At 42.5% G+C, this 16,370-nt stretch overlaps 1 pseudogene across 1 annotated transcript in view; it reads right to left on the reverse strand.

The window, feature by feature from the left end:
• Positions 1–5,047: 5,047 nt before the first annotated feature.
• The window catches only part of LOC308428432 (large ribosomal subunit protein mL39-like), a 231,237-nt pseudogene continuing 219,914 nt past the window's right edge, over positions 5,048–16,370 (reverse strand). The window contains exon 4 of the transcript in view: positions 5,048–5,101. The product of the transcript in view is annotated as a large ribosomal subunit protein mL39-like (transcript). The remainder of the gene's footprint in view (positions 5,102–16,370) is intronic.

The following is a 16,370-nucleotide window of genomic DNA, read 5'->3' on the forward strand; positions in this document are numbered from 1 at the left end:
TTGGGGTCAGGGGATGATGATTCATGGGACAATCAAAAGGGAACCTGGGGTAAAACTGAATTAATATGTAAATTAAAACTGGGCTTTGGATGTTCAAGAGATGAACCTTCCAGAGAATTTTTAGAATGGCAAGCGGAAACTGCTTGGAGAAATGTCTCAAGCAGACCACAGAGAAACTTGGAAAGCTGCCTCAAGCAGAATACAGGGTTACTAAATGGCAATCCCTGGACCAGATGAGGAGTGCCTCCCTGTGAACGTTAGCCACAGAGGCCCAGAAACACCCAAAGTACCACAGGGTATCTTCAACATATTACAGTTTTCCAATGCTCGTTGGACATAGATCTTAAGATCCTGTTGCTGAAGGCACCATGTTTGGAATGCTAAGAGACTGAAATCAATGGCCGTTTCTTCCCTGCTTTCTACGCTTTCATAATTTGAGAAGGTCCTATGCAAGCTGTCGGTAGTGAAAAGTCATCAGCCGTCCTTCCTAGTTGTAGAACCCACAGTCTATAATAGTGACCTGCCTGGGAAGCTCCGTCCATTGATACAGTAATGGCATGACTACGTGTGTGATAACCAATCTCTTTCTAATTGAATTTGAGGCCAGTCGCCTAGAAGGGAATTCAGGTCTGGTACTGTAAGCTTGGTCAAGAACACATGATTGGGGAATCATAGGCTCTTGGGAAGAATTTACTACTGTTTTTCTAAAGAGATACAGTGTTGAGCTGCCCTCTAAACTCATATGTGTACACTATAGATTAGTGCTGATCTCAGCTCTTGCCCGGGAACCAGTTTTTACAGTTGGACAGTGGGCAGGTGTCTACTAAATTAATGAACTGAATAATAAAGTCTGTAAATGAAGATCTGCCAAGTGAGATCCTGCCAACAAAATAAGCAACAATTTCAAAACCTACCTTTGCTGGTCATAGTGGTACATCTCTTTAATTCTAGTAGTTGGGAAGCAGAGGCAGGCAGACTTCCGAATTTCAGACCACCATAGTGATACCCTGTCTCCAAAAAAAAAAAAAAAGTAAGTTAAATCTTGAAGACTAAGTACAATGAACTTAACATTTTTGCTCTAACCAACCAATTTCCCATCTTTAAAATTATAGTCAACTTGTGAAATTTTGAAGAAAATAATTTTAATGAAAGAAAAGACCCTCAACCTTCAGTTCTGTTGCACACACATTTTACAGTTGCTTATTGGCATCAACACATCTTCAAAATTGTTTCATGTTTAGTGTATAGAAAAATATTGATGATAAGCTGGTCTGAAGTTTTCCCTGAACCTTCCGTCTCTGGCTGAGGGCCCAGAAGTGTTGATTAATGGTCTTTACCTTCCTAGTAGAACCTGAAGTACCCCTGAGGGGATAACACAGTATGATCAAAGGATGAAATTGATGAGGCTGAGAAAACATGGAGGAACTATAGACTATCTGATCAGCACCATTCATGCCCACACTGATCCTTTCTCCTGACCACCTACAAGAAAAGAGAGACCTGTTTAGTTACTTCAGACAGCAGTCCAAAGATCATCAAGGGTATATGTCACGCTTTGATAGCCCCTAAGTATAAAAAAGAGGTATGCCACCCTATAATTTTTTTGACTGTATATAGGATCTCAGTATTCTGAGGATGGTGACCCTGGAGTTAAAGTTTATGGCATGAACTAAAGCTGTAGGGCCACGGTAGATCACATTTTTATAGTGTAAAGAAGACTCAGCACCAGAAACCTGAACCACATAGCAAGAACTTGTATCAAAAGACTTGCAAGTCAAGAGAGTTAAAAGATGACAAACAACACTCAGGTACTGTTGGACATAGTCTTGAGAGAATAACTTGTGGGGGAGCCAGCACTCAGAAATCCAACCATCGAAATAGCTGCAGAGAGGCGTGGGCACTCCAGTGAAGAGAAAAAGAAGCGGAGAAAAGCACTCTGGTAGGTGTTGACCACGGACAGACTAGGATGCCATTTCAAAAGACTTCTCATACTGCGGTGGCCAGGAAGCAGGACACCTTCCGTGAATCACACTCCTAAGAAACTCAGAGCAAATTTCAAGGGGCAATATGTCGAAAACCTACAAGTGAATGCTGCAAGATCACAGAAAATGAACTTTGGGTCAGTGACCGGAGAACCTGTGAGAGCCGAAGGCATGGAAACTCACAGGATATCGTCGGGGCTGCACAGGGATGGGTGGGTCCAGCACTGAAGACTAAATCCTCGAATGAGCCCAGTGTGCGATGAGCATCTTAGATTCTGCTTGTGCAACGCTACCCACACACTGAGACCACAATGGTCACCTGATCATCCTGAGGAAGATTCGGCCTTGGAATGGACCCATTTCTGTCTCCGCTGACACCTCTTCGTTCTTTAGTAATCAAAGTAGCACTCACAGCCCACTGATCTCTCTAGTCTCCCATATGCTGCCTTCTTCCATGGAGGAGAATGTAGAATGTGCTGACTGATAGTCATCTGACTCTCTTGTCCCAGACAGGGTCCTGACAAATGCTCACTATCCAACAGGTTTAAAGGTCAATATGCTTAGCCAATGAATTTAAATCATAACCTTGGTGATGTAACCTGTACCCCTAAAAAAGTATAAAAACTGCTTGTAACTGCCTTTCAGGGTCACCTCTCCTCTGGATGTAGGCCACCCCAGTGCACTAGACTAATAAACTTCTTGCTTTTGCATCAATCCCCGATCTCTCATCTCATTCAAGGGAGCCTCCAATAGATAAGACTCAACGTGGGTCTTACAAGTTAAAGCACTAAATGTATCAACTAACAACAACAACAATAACAACAGCAACAACCACTGCACTACACTAAGAGCTAAAAGAGACAAAAAGCAAGTTACAGGCCTTTCAGAACAATAGCTGGTTTCTTATAAAAAACTTCAGAGTAGACAGTGAGTTTGAAGGATAAATTTTAAGTTCTGAAAGTCCATAAATGCCAATTAGACTATGATACTGAACAAAGTTTTTAGGTTTGGTCCTAGGACAAACAGCACCTCACAAGTCTAACTCCAGCTCCAAGGGATCTAACACACTCTACTGGCCTCCACGGGCATGGAATACACATGCTACACTTAGCAATCATTCAAGAAAGACTTCTGTACACACAAAATAAAAAGAAATAATATCTTTGAAAAAAACCTAAATACAGAAGAGAGAATTATTTTACAATAGTCAAAATTGAAAAAGAAAAAAAAATTGTCCATGACTAATAAGAACAGACAAAATGAATTTATTGGCACTAAGGTCTAGAAAGTATACTTAAAGGAATTATTTGATCTGAAGAGAGTGATTGTTGGAGAACCCTGCTATTAAGGTTATGGTCCCCCTGACTGAGTGGCTTTCTGAGCTTGTTGCAAAATGAAGACTCTTTCTCAGCCAGGTTTCCCTGTCTCTGCCTTACTTTGAAGATTGTCCCTGAGCAGAGTTGAGTGGTCTTGTCTGAAAGCAACATTTCTGTGATTGCTTCTGGAAAATAAAGAATTAGATGAGAAAATTATTAAGCTGTTTCCATATCATTTTAATTCCCGTTAAAACAGAAAGATCTGAACCAGGTTTGGGAAGGTGGCCCAACAGGTAAAAGTACTTACCTAGGTCTTTAAATGTGAAGAAAGGACATGGAGAAAGTATATCTAATTTTTAGTGTGATAAAATTTTGATTGTAATAATTGCCTTGGAATAATTTAATATAACAGCAGAGAAAAAAATATTGTGCCTCACTGTTCTCATTCCTTTTTCTTTCCAGTATTAAGACATATGTATTGTAACAATGAATTTGAATTCAAGTGTTTTATATAAATGTAATGCTATTTTTCATCATTTGAGTATTAATTTTCACTTTAAAGAATAAAAATGATTAAAGCATATAAGTCAATTATAGTTCATCATCCAGGAAATTATAGGTATTGGTCTTCCCAGTACAATTTCAGCAAATCAGCACCAGAGTATGCAAATTTATTGGGAGATCATGATACACAGAGAGCATTACAGTGGAGCTGGATCACAGTGCCCGTTACAGCTTGATACAATGGCGCCACCTGGTGCTGTCCATCACAGAATTCAGCACCTGTTCCAGTTTCAAATGTACATATGCACATCCATCTGTCATGTCGGCAACGTTTAATTATTTGTATTTTAAAGAATTTTAAGCTAGGTGTGCTGGCTCATCCTTGTAGTCCCGCCAAGGTTCTGAGAAAGTAGGAATATTTGATTTTTCTATTTTCCAATTGTATTTGCAAAGTCCGTACTATTTACTTACTACCCACACAATTTGTTGAAGATAGGGATTGCAAATTATGAAGTTTGAGTAAGGCGTGGTGACCCACACGTTTATAATCTCGGAACTCTGGAAGGGGAGGCAGGAGGTGATCACTCTACAAGTTATATGCCAGCCTGAGCTACAGGGTGAGTTCTAGGCCACTTGGGACTATATAGTGAAATCCTGTGTCAATGAGACAGACAGACTGTGTGTGTGTGTGTGTGTGTGTGTGTGTCTGAGAGAGAGAGAGAGAGAGAGAGAGAGAGAGAGAGAGAGAGAGAGAGAGAGAGAGAGAATGAATACACACAATGACAACTAGGTTCAAGCTCAGTAGACTCTTTGCCTAGCAGGAGTGAGGCTCTGTGTTTGATTCCCCAGCACCACAAAGTAATAAATAAATGAGATGTCAGAGAAACTAGAAGATAAACCTAATAATTTTTATTTAAACATCCTGCATTACTTAGACAGCTATTGTTTCATAAGTCTAAAGGGGAGCATTTTAAAAACTCCAGGGCACAGTTTTTGGCTACAGCAACTGTCTTCCAGCAATTGCCCAAAAATGACAAGCAAGATGGAAAAAGGAGAGGGTCTCAAAGCCTGTTCTCTACGTGTTTGCAAAAACATGCAGCTATTCCTTCAGATATATATCTTCAAGAAGGGTGATGTTTTGACATCAAGAGAATGCTAGGGGGCTGGAGAGATGGCTTAGTGGTTAAGAGCACTGACTGCTCTTCCTGAGGTCCTGAGTTCAAATCCCAGAAACCACATGGTGGCTCACAACCATCTGTAACGGGATCTGATGCCCTCTTCTGGTGTGTTTGAAGACAGCTACAGGTGTACTTATATATAATAAATTAAAAAATCTTGAGAGAGAGAGAGAGAGAGAGAGAAAGCCTGGGTTACAAGGTAAGTTCACACTGTTCAGAAAGAAATGCCTTTTGTTCAGAAAGAAATGCCTTTTGTTAAAAAAAAAAAAAAAAAAAAAAGAGGTCCCAGGAAAGGATGAAGAGAGAGGCACCATGGAAGTGCAGCGAGGCCTGGGGGTGAAGAAGATGCCTCTGTGAGGTCCATGCTGGGAATCCTTTTCCCCTGACGTACCAGCCACAGAACAGTATAGTGCAGAATAGAGTTTATTCAGGTCATGGGGGAGTTAAGAGTGTAGTAGAGGCAGAGAGAGAGAGAGAAGAGAGGAATAGAGAAGTAGAGGAGTACAGGCCAGCCATGAGCTCCTGGAGAGAGATGGGGGAAGGGAAGAGGAAGAGGAAAAACAAGGAGGGAGAGCAAGAGAGCGAGAGCAAGAACAAGAGAGAGCAAGAGAGAGAGGAGGAGGTAAGCAGCCCCTTTTATAGTGTCAGGTAACTGCGGCAGAGCATACCTGGCTATTGCCAGGTAACTGAGGGGTGGGGTATACATGGCTGTTGCTAGGTAACTGAGGGGTGGGGTTTACAGAATCCCAGCAATGCCCCATATATTTTACTAGGCCAAACTAGAGAAGTCCACAGTCTCACTCTGTGTGCTGCTGGCATTTGTTGCAGACAAATGAGTTAAGGGGAAGACTCTTGCCAAGATGGTGTGTGTGTCGAGCACATTAAACACTCAAAGAGCTGATACAGCTTTCTGAAATAGATGAAGAAAAATGACGAGGAAGCAGATGGGGGGTGGGCAAAGAGAAGGGTTGCAGGTTCAGTGGAAATACCAGCCTGCTCCTCCCATGAGCACTGAGGAGTAACAGAAAGAACCAGAGCCCTTCCCATTAACCCATGGCGTCACAGAGGCACAAACAGAAGTGTGAGGCAGACCGTGAAAGGGTTTTTTCTTAGATTGAGAAGTGGTGTGTTCTACCAAAAAACAAAAGTCTTTGTTTCATTTCACTTTGCCTTCCCTTATTTAAATTTACTGGTTTGTATTGTTTCGCTAAAAAATGTGATTTAGTGAGAAACAAAAGCAGTCTCTACTGATTATAAAATGGTCAAGTGTTTATAAAATGTTTCTATTGATTTCAAGACAGTTCTTCTAAAACACCATGGGGAAATATGTTTTTTAAAAAATTGGAAAATCAGGCATGGGGTATACCTCTTACCAATTGGGAGGCTGATACTCTTGAGTTCAAGACCAGCCAAGGATATAAAGCCAGCCCTTGTCTCAAAGCCGAAAATGCCAATTACTGTATGACTCAACAACAATCAGTGTACTGCATTTTAGACCCACACCTATGTCGGCGGTGACCACTGTATGACTTGTGAGTCCCAGATCTTAATCCCTGGTGATCTCTGTATTATCATCGATCTTCAGGCTTATGTCCATGGCAATTAGGTCTCTTACTGTTGAGTTCCAGAGAAGCTAATTACCCTGAACTTTGTTACGAATGGCTAGACTAAGCCATTATTATAAATGACTAGACTAGATTAAGAACCAAGAATTGGCTAAGGGAGTACCTAACCCTTTATGAGTTAAGTACTAGTTAGGAAATGTTTTCACCAAGGAGCAGGACTAAAAATAGTGGTGTAAATATGTCTTCGAGGTAATAAAACAGATACGAACAATCTCCAAATAAATTAATAAGTACTTGGAAAACAAATGTTGAGGAGGGAATAATTGATTATTATTGGGGTTTAGAATACACTGAAAGGATTAGTTTCAGAATGTTGAAGAACACATAAAAAGCAGTCCATAGAACCCAATATGTTTTTCTGTGTTCCAGAGAGAGGAGAGAAATGTTTTCCCTATGAGCCTGAGAACCTGGGTTTCATCTAACTCACAAAGTTACCTCTGACCTCCATGTGCCCACCATGGCATACAAAACTCGAAAGTTTACCAACAAAAGCTTCCATACATATTATTTTTTAAAATGTCTATAATCATTATTGTGTGTGCAGACATGTGTCATGGTGCCCATAGGGAGGTCAGATGACAAGTTTTTAGTTGGTTCCTTTGTTCCACTGTGGGTTCCAGGACTGAACTCAGCTGGCCAGGCTTCCTCAGCAAACATTTTCCTCCACTGAACCTCTCACTGGTCTCCATACCTGAAAACCCGAGTTTCTAAGTTAAAATTTACTACAGTGACCTATGACCCATACCACATACATCCTTGGAGCTGAAAACTGAGAACAGACCAGAAAAACTTGCCAAAAAAAAAAAAAAAAAAAAAAAAAAAAAAAAAAAAAAGAAGAAGAAAAGAAAGAAAGAAAGAAAAAAGAAAGAAAAGAAAAAGAAAAAAAAAGAAAGCACCACTCAGAACAGCTGTCAACAGACCACAGACATCTGGGTCACAGTGACTGTAAAACAATTCATCTTCACAGTCCTATGGCAGGAACTTGTCACCAGTCCTCAATGCCATAAACAGATAAACTATCGCTCAAGTTGAACAGAATAAATAATGTCACTGTGTATACACACCCTCAGCTGTGTAGGGATGCCCAAAATGTTCCTCTTAAGCACGTGTTCTCGTAACTTCACTTGGAGATGTGCCGTGGATAGGGGTGGGTAGACACGAAAAGAAATATCAACAGGTGGGTGGGGGAGAGGTGAGGAAGAGAATCCAGAAAACACTGAGGACAGTAACTGAGTGTAGCAGATTCTCCCCCACCCCCACCCCCCCCCCACCCCTGCAGAGGCCACTGGAAAGCAACCTCTGGTGAAAGTCTTGGTGATGCTGCCTAGGGGGTCTGGATCTGAGTCACTTCCTCTGCCAGACAAAGATTCCTCTTCTCTTATATGCAGAGAATTAAAAGGTAGGAGACATTTTGAGAGTCTCAGGCAGTGATGGGGAAGGGGGCCAGACCTAGAAAAGCACAGTGGACAGAACCAGCCAGTAAAGATGGCTTTAATTAGGGTTAAACGTGCACGCACCTGCACGCTCACACTGGAAAGGGTGGAAGGAGCCCAGGAAAGCTGTCCATTTCTCTTAGAAGGCTTGGGGTTGGAGTGAAGTCCTTGAAAGATCTTTAAGGTTGGAGTGTTTAAAAACACCCAGGATGCCTGATTGGCACACAATGATTGGGTAAACAAGTCCTGACCCAGCCTTGAACTTGGAGAGTCAGGGAGTCAGTCCATCAGCAGGGAGCCTTAGGGAACTGGAGAGGACAGAAAGACCTTTGTTTGAAGCTGCCAGGTTTTTGTCTCAGGTCAGGAGAGTGAGGAAGTTAATCATTTCATTACCATCTTTTACCTAATCACGACTTCTTGCCCTGTGTGTTTGCCTATCAGGGCATCTGTCTGACTCATAGTTCCTCAAAAGGGAAAGGGCTTGTTAGGAAACTCTAATTAAGAGCATCCATGAATTTGAAGATTACAGAGAAAGAGGAAGAGGAGGAAGGAAAACTTAAAGGCAATAATAAACTCCAAGAAATACATAATGTCTCTGTCAGCAAGTGTTAGGATCACAGCCTGTGCCCCAGGCCAGGTTCAGCTGCCCATCCACACACAGTAAGCCAGATAAAAGAGCCAAAATAATAGTGGAAAGCAGGAAAAGGAGATTTATTCAGTGCGACCACTTTGGGATGAGGAACAAAGAGATTCAGTGATATCTTACTGTTGAGATTCTTTAAACCTCTCCCCTCAGTTACCTGGCAACAGCCAGGTATGCTCTGCCCCAGTTACCTGACACTATAAAAGGGACTGCTTACCCCTCCTCTCTCTCTCTCTCTCTCTCTCTCTCTCTCTCTCTCTCTCTCTCTCTCTTGCTCTTTCTTGCACTCTTCTCTCTCTTGCTCTCTTGCTCTTTCCCTCTTACCCCTCCTCTCCTCCTTCCCTTCTTCCCCCTCTCTCTCCAGGTGCTCATGGCTGGCCTCTACTTCTCTATTCTCCTCTCTCTCTGCCTCTTAACCACTCCCCCCATGACCTGAATAAACTATTCTGTTCTATACCATACTATACCGTTGTGTGGCTGGTCCCTCAGAGGGAAGGGATTCCTAACATGGACACCCCAGAAGCCTCGCCTCACCTCCATGGGCCCTATTTCCCCGACCCCTTCATCCTTTTCCTAGCATTGGAGGTGAAACTTGGGATGTCATCTTTTAACAACATTGGTGCCCCGTATGATGAGATTAGATTTTCTCATGACTGGATATCTCTTTTTCCTTTCACTGCACCTGTCTTAGTTCCTGAAATAAAGCTTGAAATTTAAATAAAGAAAAAAGATAAACAGTCTACCACCAAGCCTGCTAAGTCAGTCAACCAGGTCTCGAGGGAGGGAGTGAGAATTGAAAACAAAAAGACAATTAGACATCATTATAACATGACTCCAGCCAGTGCTGAGGCTGACGCGGCTTTATTTTTTCCCTGTCTGCTTTTATATCAGTCTAGGTCCATTCAAAGAATATGGTCAGTTCTCAAATCAAAGACAAAGTGAGCCAGGTAAAGATCAAAGAGATCACACCAGGTAGCAATCAAACAAAGCAATGAGGTCCCCAGAGTCACCAGGTCTGGGGGCTTAACAGGATTACCAAGACAAAAGGGAAGTCTCACCTTCCTTGGCTGTATCTACCTCAATCCTTGATCAGCCCAAATGTGAATGTTCTCATCAGATCCTACTTCTTCCTCAGAGCCCAGTGACAAGTTCTTGCCAAAATTTCTATAAGCGGCACCAAAAGCTCTGCACAGGTCCATGTTCAGGAAACAGGCAGGCGATCTCTGAGTTCCAGGACAGCCAGAGCTACACAGAGAAACGATCTTGAAAAACAAACAAACAAAAAGATATGCAGTGAAGGTCAAAGTGTGGTCCCGCCCACCACTGACCCATCTCAGTATCTTTGCTTTAGTTTGGTCCTGTAGGGTGGTCTGATCTTGTGACTTCTCTTTCCAGGGGAGATAAGCCATATCTCTGGCTGCAACCTTTTTCTTCTGTGAGCATGAAATTCATGGGGGAAATACCCATTTCTTCAGAGTTCATTGTCTGAGTTTTGATAGTCTGGTAGATTAAGTGGGACACAAGGGTCTCTTTAGGATATCTATTTCTGCCAGGCCTGTTGATATGCTTTGTAAAATGATTGAAAGGAATGATAAGGATCGTTTTATTTTTAAAACAGGAACTCTTAAGTCAAAGCTAAGTCAGAGCTCAAATAGGCACTGAAAATGCAATCTTGGGTTTTCTAAGAAGTATCACCTCCTAGGGTCTCTCCCCACCTGCAGTTTGCTGGACTCTCTTTTGCTTCTGCTCTCCAGAATGTATAGCTTTTTTCTTGTTGTGGGGGTGGGGGTGGGGTAGTTAAATCTTGCTTTTGTCTGGAGGCAAGAATCTTTGTCCCAGTCTGTGCCTTGCAATTCGGGCTCCAGAATTCCTGAGTTAGTTATCAAAGAGGCAATGGAGGTGGGGAACGTGAGCCTGGATCTGCACGCTCGCCCTCTATCCCTGCCTGGCTTGGAGCTCCCTTCTCCTCCTCTTCTGACTCCTTTTGAAGAAGCAAGCCCTGGGGAAAGACAGGACAGAAAAGGCATAAGGAGACTAAAACAGGCACAATAAAAACATGAAAAAGGCATCATAAAAACACACAATAAAAACATGCCAAAATGTTCACGTATTATCATACTAGTAAGCCAAGAAAGGTGAGCTGAAATACAGCTTTAAAAGCAAGGAAAGTGGGGTGGAACAGGGAGTTTGTCTGCCAATCTGTTTTAATGCAAAAATCAACAGATACGTTATAAATAAAAAGAATAGAATAAGAAGAAAAGACTTCATTTCTGAGGCTACTGAGGGGCAGAGGTGCTGATTCTTAGGGATGAACTGGAGTTAGGTGATGGGTGTTAGTCCTCTGAGGCAGCATAATGAGACAGAAGGCAGAAAAAGACCAAGGTCTGACCTTCAACAGATGAGACTGTCACTTCCAGGGGCATTGTTCAAAAAAGTGTGTGTGTGTGTGTCCATCTAGAACAGGATGGTTGGAGATTCCAGCACCTCAGACAATTTCCCTATATTGACCATTGGTTTTCTCTGGAACAAGACCCATATCCTTGTTTACAGACCTGTGCCTCTTGTTGGGGACCCAAATCTTCTTGGTTTGGCCAGGTCACCAGAAAAACCCACAAGAAGTGGGTTCTTTCATCCCCACAGCAGATGCTGACTTCCCATTCCTATGCCCAGCATGGACTTTTGTAGAAAAAAAAATCTCTTGTGAATTGTATGGATGCAACACCTGATTGGCCTGTTGCTGAGGCAGGAAACAGGAGGTGGGACATCCGGTAGACAAACAGGATTCTGGGATAGAGCCAAGTATAAAAGGATTTCCCTGGGAACATGAAGAAGGTCAGAAGCCCGAAAGCTGGGCAGAGGTAAGCAGCCATGTGGCAGAACTTAGGTTAGAATAAATGGGATTGAAGAGTCATTCTATTTTGTCTCCACTCAGATATAGACCATGGACCATTTGCTCTCTATCCTGGATGTGAGGTTCTCTGCTTCCACAGTTGATCCCACTGTTGCTCTGGGACTGGAGGCCTCATGGTGAGAACAGCTAGAGGGTAGGTAAAGTCTTAACAGGGAATTGCACTGTCTCTGAGTCTCTGAAACAGAAGGGGAGGGAGGCCTGCCTGTCCTTTGTTCTCAACACTCGTATGACTTTCAGAGAATGTGTTCACATGGCAAAAAGATCAGTTTGACTTTACACATAAATTCAGACTATAAATTAAATAAGAGGTTTATAACAGAGAATGTCTACATACATATCCACTAGGAGCAATTATCTGGCTACTAGCTTACAGGCTCATAGAAAGTTAAAGACCATGACTAAGCTGTCCTTGAAGTTTTATATAAAAACGTCCAGTCAATATCTCATCTCCTGTTTTTATACCTGTAGTCCTGTGGTATAATCTTCAGTTAATGGTTTTTATAACCCCTTGGAATGTGCCCTAAATTCTAGAAGTCTGTTTATTTTAGAAACAATTAAGCAGTTCTGTTATAAAAGGGTCTTGAATGTCCCTCTCAGCATTGCCATTCAGAAATGATGGTGACCCTAGCAGGCTAGTTGCAGAATAAATACACTTTGTTTTTATTTACTACTTGAGTCTGGGGTCTCCCTTCAGTGATTTTCAAACCCTTACAGAGATATTAAGTTATGTTCTAATGGGGGAACAGCCAAAGCTTATGGCCTAGGCATTTGTAAAAATATGTGACTCTCAGAGTCATTATTCTGGGAGCCTGGGGCTAGGAGAAAAAACTTGGATTTTACAGACTCTGGCCATGGCCATGAAGGGGAAATACTTCTGGGCATGCACAGGATTAAGAGGTAGTCTCTTCCAATTCTGCCCCCTCTCCACACCCGGAAGTAGCTCTACTGAGTAAAGGCAACCCCCCCCCCCATTTTTTCTCTAAGGGAAGTACACCCAGCAGGCTCAAGACCTGAAAACTCCTTCTAATATATTCACGGTGTATGGTTTCTTTTCAACCAATGATCTGAAAAGCTGAGAAAACCTCCAGCTTTCCCTAGTCTCTTTCAGAATGTCTGTCTTTCACGCTCACCAGCCATCGGGATGAAAACGGACAGCCCCTGGTCACCTACTTTATGGCTGAGGATTGGGACAAGACCACGTTTGAAAACACACAAGATACTATCTGGCCAGGTGGTGGTGCACATCTTTAATCCTAGCACTTGGGAGACACAGAAAGACACATTTTTGAGTTTGCCTTCAGCCTAGTCTGCAAAGCAAGTTCTAGGACAGCCTGGGACACACAGAGAGACCCTGTCTTGACAGAAAAAGAAGAAAGGGGGAGGAAAGGAAGAAAAAAAAAGGAGGGAAGGAAGGGAGGGAGGGAAGGAGGGAAGGAGGAAATAGGCAAAGGATCACCTGAGGACAATGCATGTTGGGATTCTGTAAACCCCACCCTTCAGTTACCTGACAACGCCAGGTGTACTCAGCCCCAGTTACCTGACACTATAAAAGGGGCTGCCCATCCCCTCCTCTTTCTCTCTTTTGCCCTCTTGCTGTCCCCCTGCTCCTCCTCTTCCCATTCTCTTGCCCCCCCCTCCACATGCTTATGGCCAACCTCTACTCTTCTACTTCTCTACTCCTCCTCTTCTCCCTCTCACCCCCTCTCTGCCTCTACTACTCTCTTAACTCCTCCTTATGACCTGAATAAACTATTCTGTACTATACAGTCGTGTGTCTGGTCCCTCAGGGAGAAGAGATTCCCAACATGGGCCACCCCCCCCCCAGGCATCTTTCTTGCCCCTTTACTTCACTGCACCTCCATGGACCATAACCCCCCCTCCCCGCCTTCATCTTTTAACTAACATTGGTGCCAAAACCCAGGATGGCATCTTTTCTTTTTTACATTATACATCAATGCATCCCCTCAATGAGCAGATTTTCCCTTTTCTGACTAGGACCCTCCACCACCAACCAAGAAGGCTCTGGTCAATTTCTGCCAGCCCTTGTTAGAAGGATTAAAGGCAGCTGTAGGTGGGGCAGGGTTTTAGAACAGTCCTAAGAATCAGCTGACAGATTCCTGGAGCACTCCCATTGACCCAGATATGCCAGAAAACCAGTGAGCAACTAATATTGATTTTGTTATATAGTCAGTCCTAGATATTAGAAAGAAACCTAAGAAGTTAAAAGCATTTGAGTGTATGAATAGGTCCTAAAAGAAGTAAAAAAATTATCACCCACCTGTGTAGAAACAATGGCCCAGTGACCCACCCTGCCTTGGCCTAAGGGACTTCCTTGAATAAACAATTCTCAGGAGAATCGTAAAATGTGCTGACTCATAGCCATCTGACCCTCTGGAGAGTCCCAGTTAGGGTCCTGACGCATATGCTCACTAACCAATAGATTTACAGATCAATATGCTTAGACCATGAATTTAAATTACAACCTTGGTGATGTAATCTGTACCCCTAAAAAGTATTAAAACTGTTTGTAACAGTCTTTCTGGGTCGCCTCTCCTCTGGATGTAGGCCACCCCAGTGCACTGGATGAATAAACTTCTTGCTTTTGCATTGCTTCCCGATCTCTCGTCTCATTCATGGGAGCCTCAAATAGATAAGACTCGATTTGGGTCTTACAGTCCCAGTTATTGGAGACTAAGCAAATGGTTTACAATAACTGTGACACTGTAAATGGGAAAAAATTGATCCAAGCAATAGTAAGACTGCTCAGGAAGGTCCCTAAGAGGGATCCCAGAGTGGTCAGCCATAGACATCACAAAAGAAAGAGCTAGAAGGACCAGTGTGCAAGGGAACCAACAGAGAAAGGAGGATTTAGAAATGCCATGCCAGGAAAGAAGACCAGGTCTGAGGGGTGCAGAGGAGAGAACATAATCTTGTAAGAGCCAGGGAAGAGCAACCCCAGGTGTCCCCAACTGGGTCAAGGGCAACATAGATGGAATATAAATTTTAGTAAGTAATAACTCAGGTATATCAGAGGGGAGGTGTTAGCCAAATCGACGTTTGGATGTGGTCTAGCCATTGAGCTGATTAAAGCATATTAAATATAAGGGTGTGTGTGTGTGTGTCTGTCTGTCTGTCTGTCTGTCTGTCTTTCATTTGGAAGTCCAGAACATGGGGGTGGGTAGTGAGGAACTTGTGCCACAGTCACCAGGTCAGTTTGATAACTTTAATTGACTACTGCAAGAGTTGTTCTCATAAGAATGGGTTGTTATAAAGGAGCAAATCTTTCTCCTTCATAGTCTCTAGCTTCCTGTCTTTGATTATGTTTCTCTCTTTTGTACTATGATATCACCTATCATGTTGTAACCCAACTGAAGGAGTCCTCACCAGAGGCTGAACGGATGGAGTTTCCATTGTCTTAGTTACTTTTCGGTTGCTATAATAAAACACATACCCAAAAGAAACTTACATAACGAAGAGTTTATTGGGGTTTACAGTTCCAGAGGGGAACAAGTATGGCAGTAAACAGTAGATATGGTTGGAGGAGCAAGAACCGGAGAACGAGAGCTCACGTTCTCAACCATGAGTAAGAAAGAGAGAAAGCAAGCTGGAAGTGGTATGAGCTGTTTACTCTTAAATCACACTCCCAATGACTTCCTCCAGCAAGACTGCACCACCTAAACCTCTCTGAACAGTGTCACCAACTGGGGAACAAGTGCTCAAATGCCTGAGATGATGAAGGACCCTCACTCAGATACCACAGTCAAATGAAATACCACACCCAGATCAAATACCACACCCAAACTTGGGTTTTCAGTCTCCCACACTGTGAACTAGATAAACCTTTTTTTTTTTTTTTTTTTAAATAAACACTTAGCTCTAGGTATTTTGCTATACCAATAGAAAAGTTACCCATAGTAGGACAGCTAATGTGCCTGACATACAATGGTACTTTCGCCCTGTGTCTTAGAAAGGAAGAAGTCACTTGGAGACCTTTAAAATGCTTATGTAGTGCTTGACAGAAATGTCACTTCTCCAAGTGAGTTTATGTGTCACTGTAATTACTGTGACTTCTGGGGAGGTGCTGGATAAATAACCACTAAATAAATGATCAATGACCTGTAAATTTACTGATGAAGATTATGGGAGAAACCTATCTTTAAGCTCTTTCCACGATGCTTATGGCCCAAATAGTATCAAATATAAACAAATTCTTCAAAGGCTAATTGTATAATATGTGTATGTTGACAGTCCCTTAACAGAAGAATTGAGGCCCGTGATTTTGGAACTTGGAATCTTTTGGAGTTTAAAAAAGCAAAACTGTGGGAGCTGAAGAGATGGCTCAGTAACCAAGAGCACTTGCTGCTCTTCCAGAGAACCCAGAGTGAATGCTTCCTTATTTTAAGTTAGTTCTCAGGCATCTCATGACTGTAAGAGAAAATTGACTAAATCTTGTTGAAGTAAAGTAAACAGAAGCAGGATAATGGAAAGTGCTGATCTGGCAATTCCCAAAATCTTTTTTATATATAGTATGTGTGTGTGTATGTTTGTGTGTGTGTGTGTGTGTGTGTGTGTGTGTGTGTGTGTGTGACTTATTAGAATGACTTGACTCAGGCTTTATTCCAGCTAGTCCAACGATGGCAGTTATCAACAAAACATCCCAGAGTCCAGTCATTTTTCAATCCCAAGATTAGACATCTAAGATGCTCTTCAGCATACATGGAATCCTGAAGAAGTTCTAATGCCAATGAAGATTCAAACTTGCCAGCAAGAGTGAGGAC

Source organism: Micromys minutus (genome assembly GCF_963924665.1).
Source record: "Micromys minutus genome assembly, chromosome: 12".
Classification (NCBI taxonomy): Eukaryota; Metazoa; Chordata; class Mammalia; order Rodentia; family Muridae; genus Micromys; species Micromys minutus.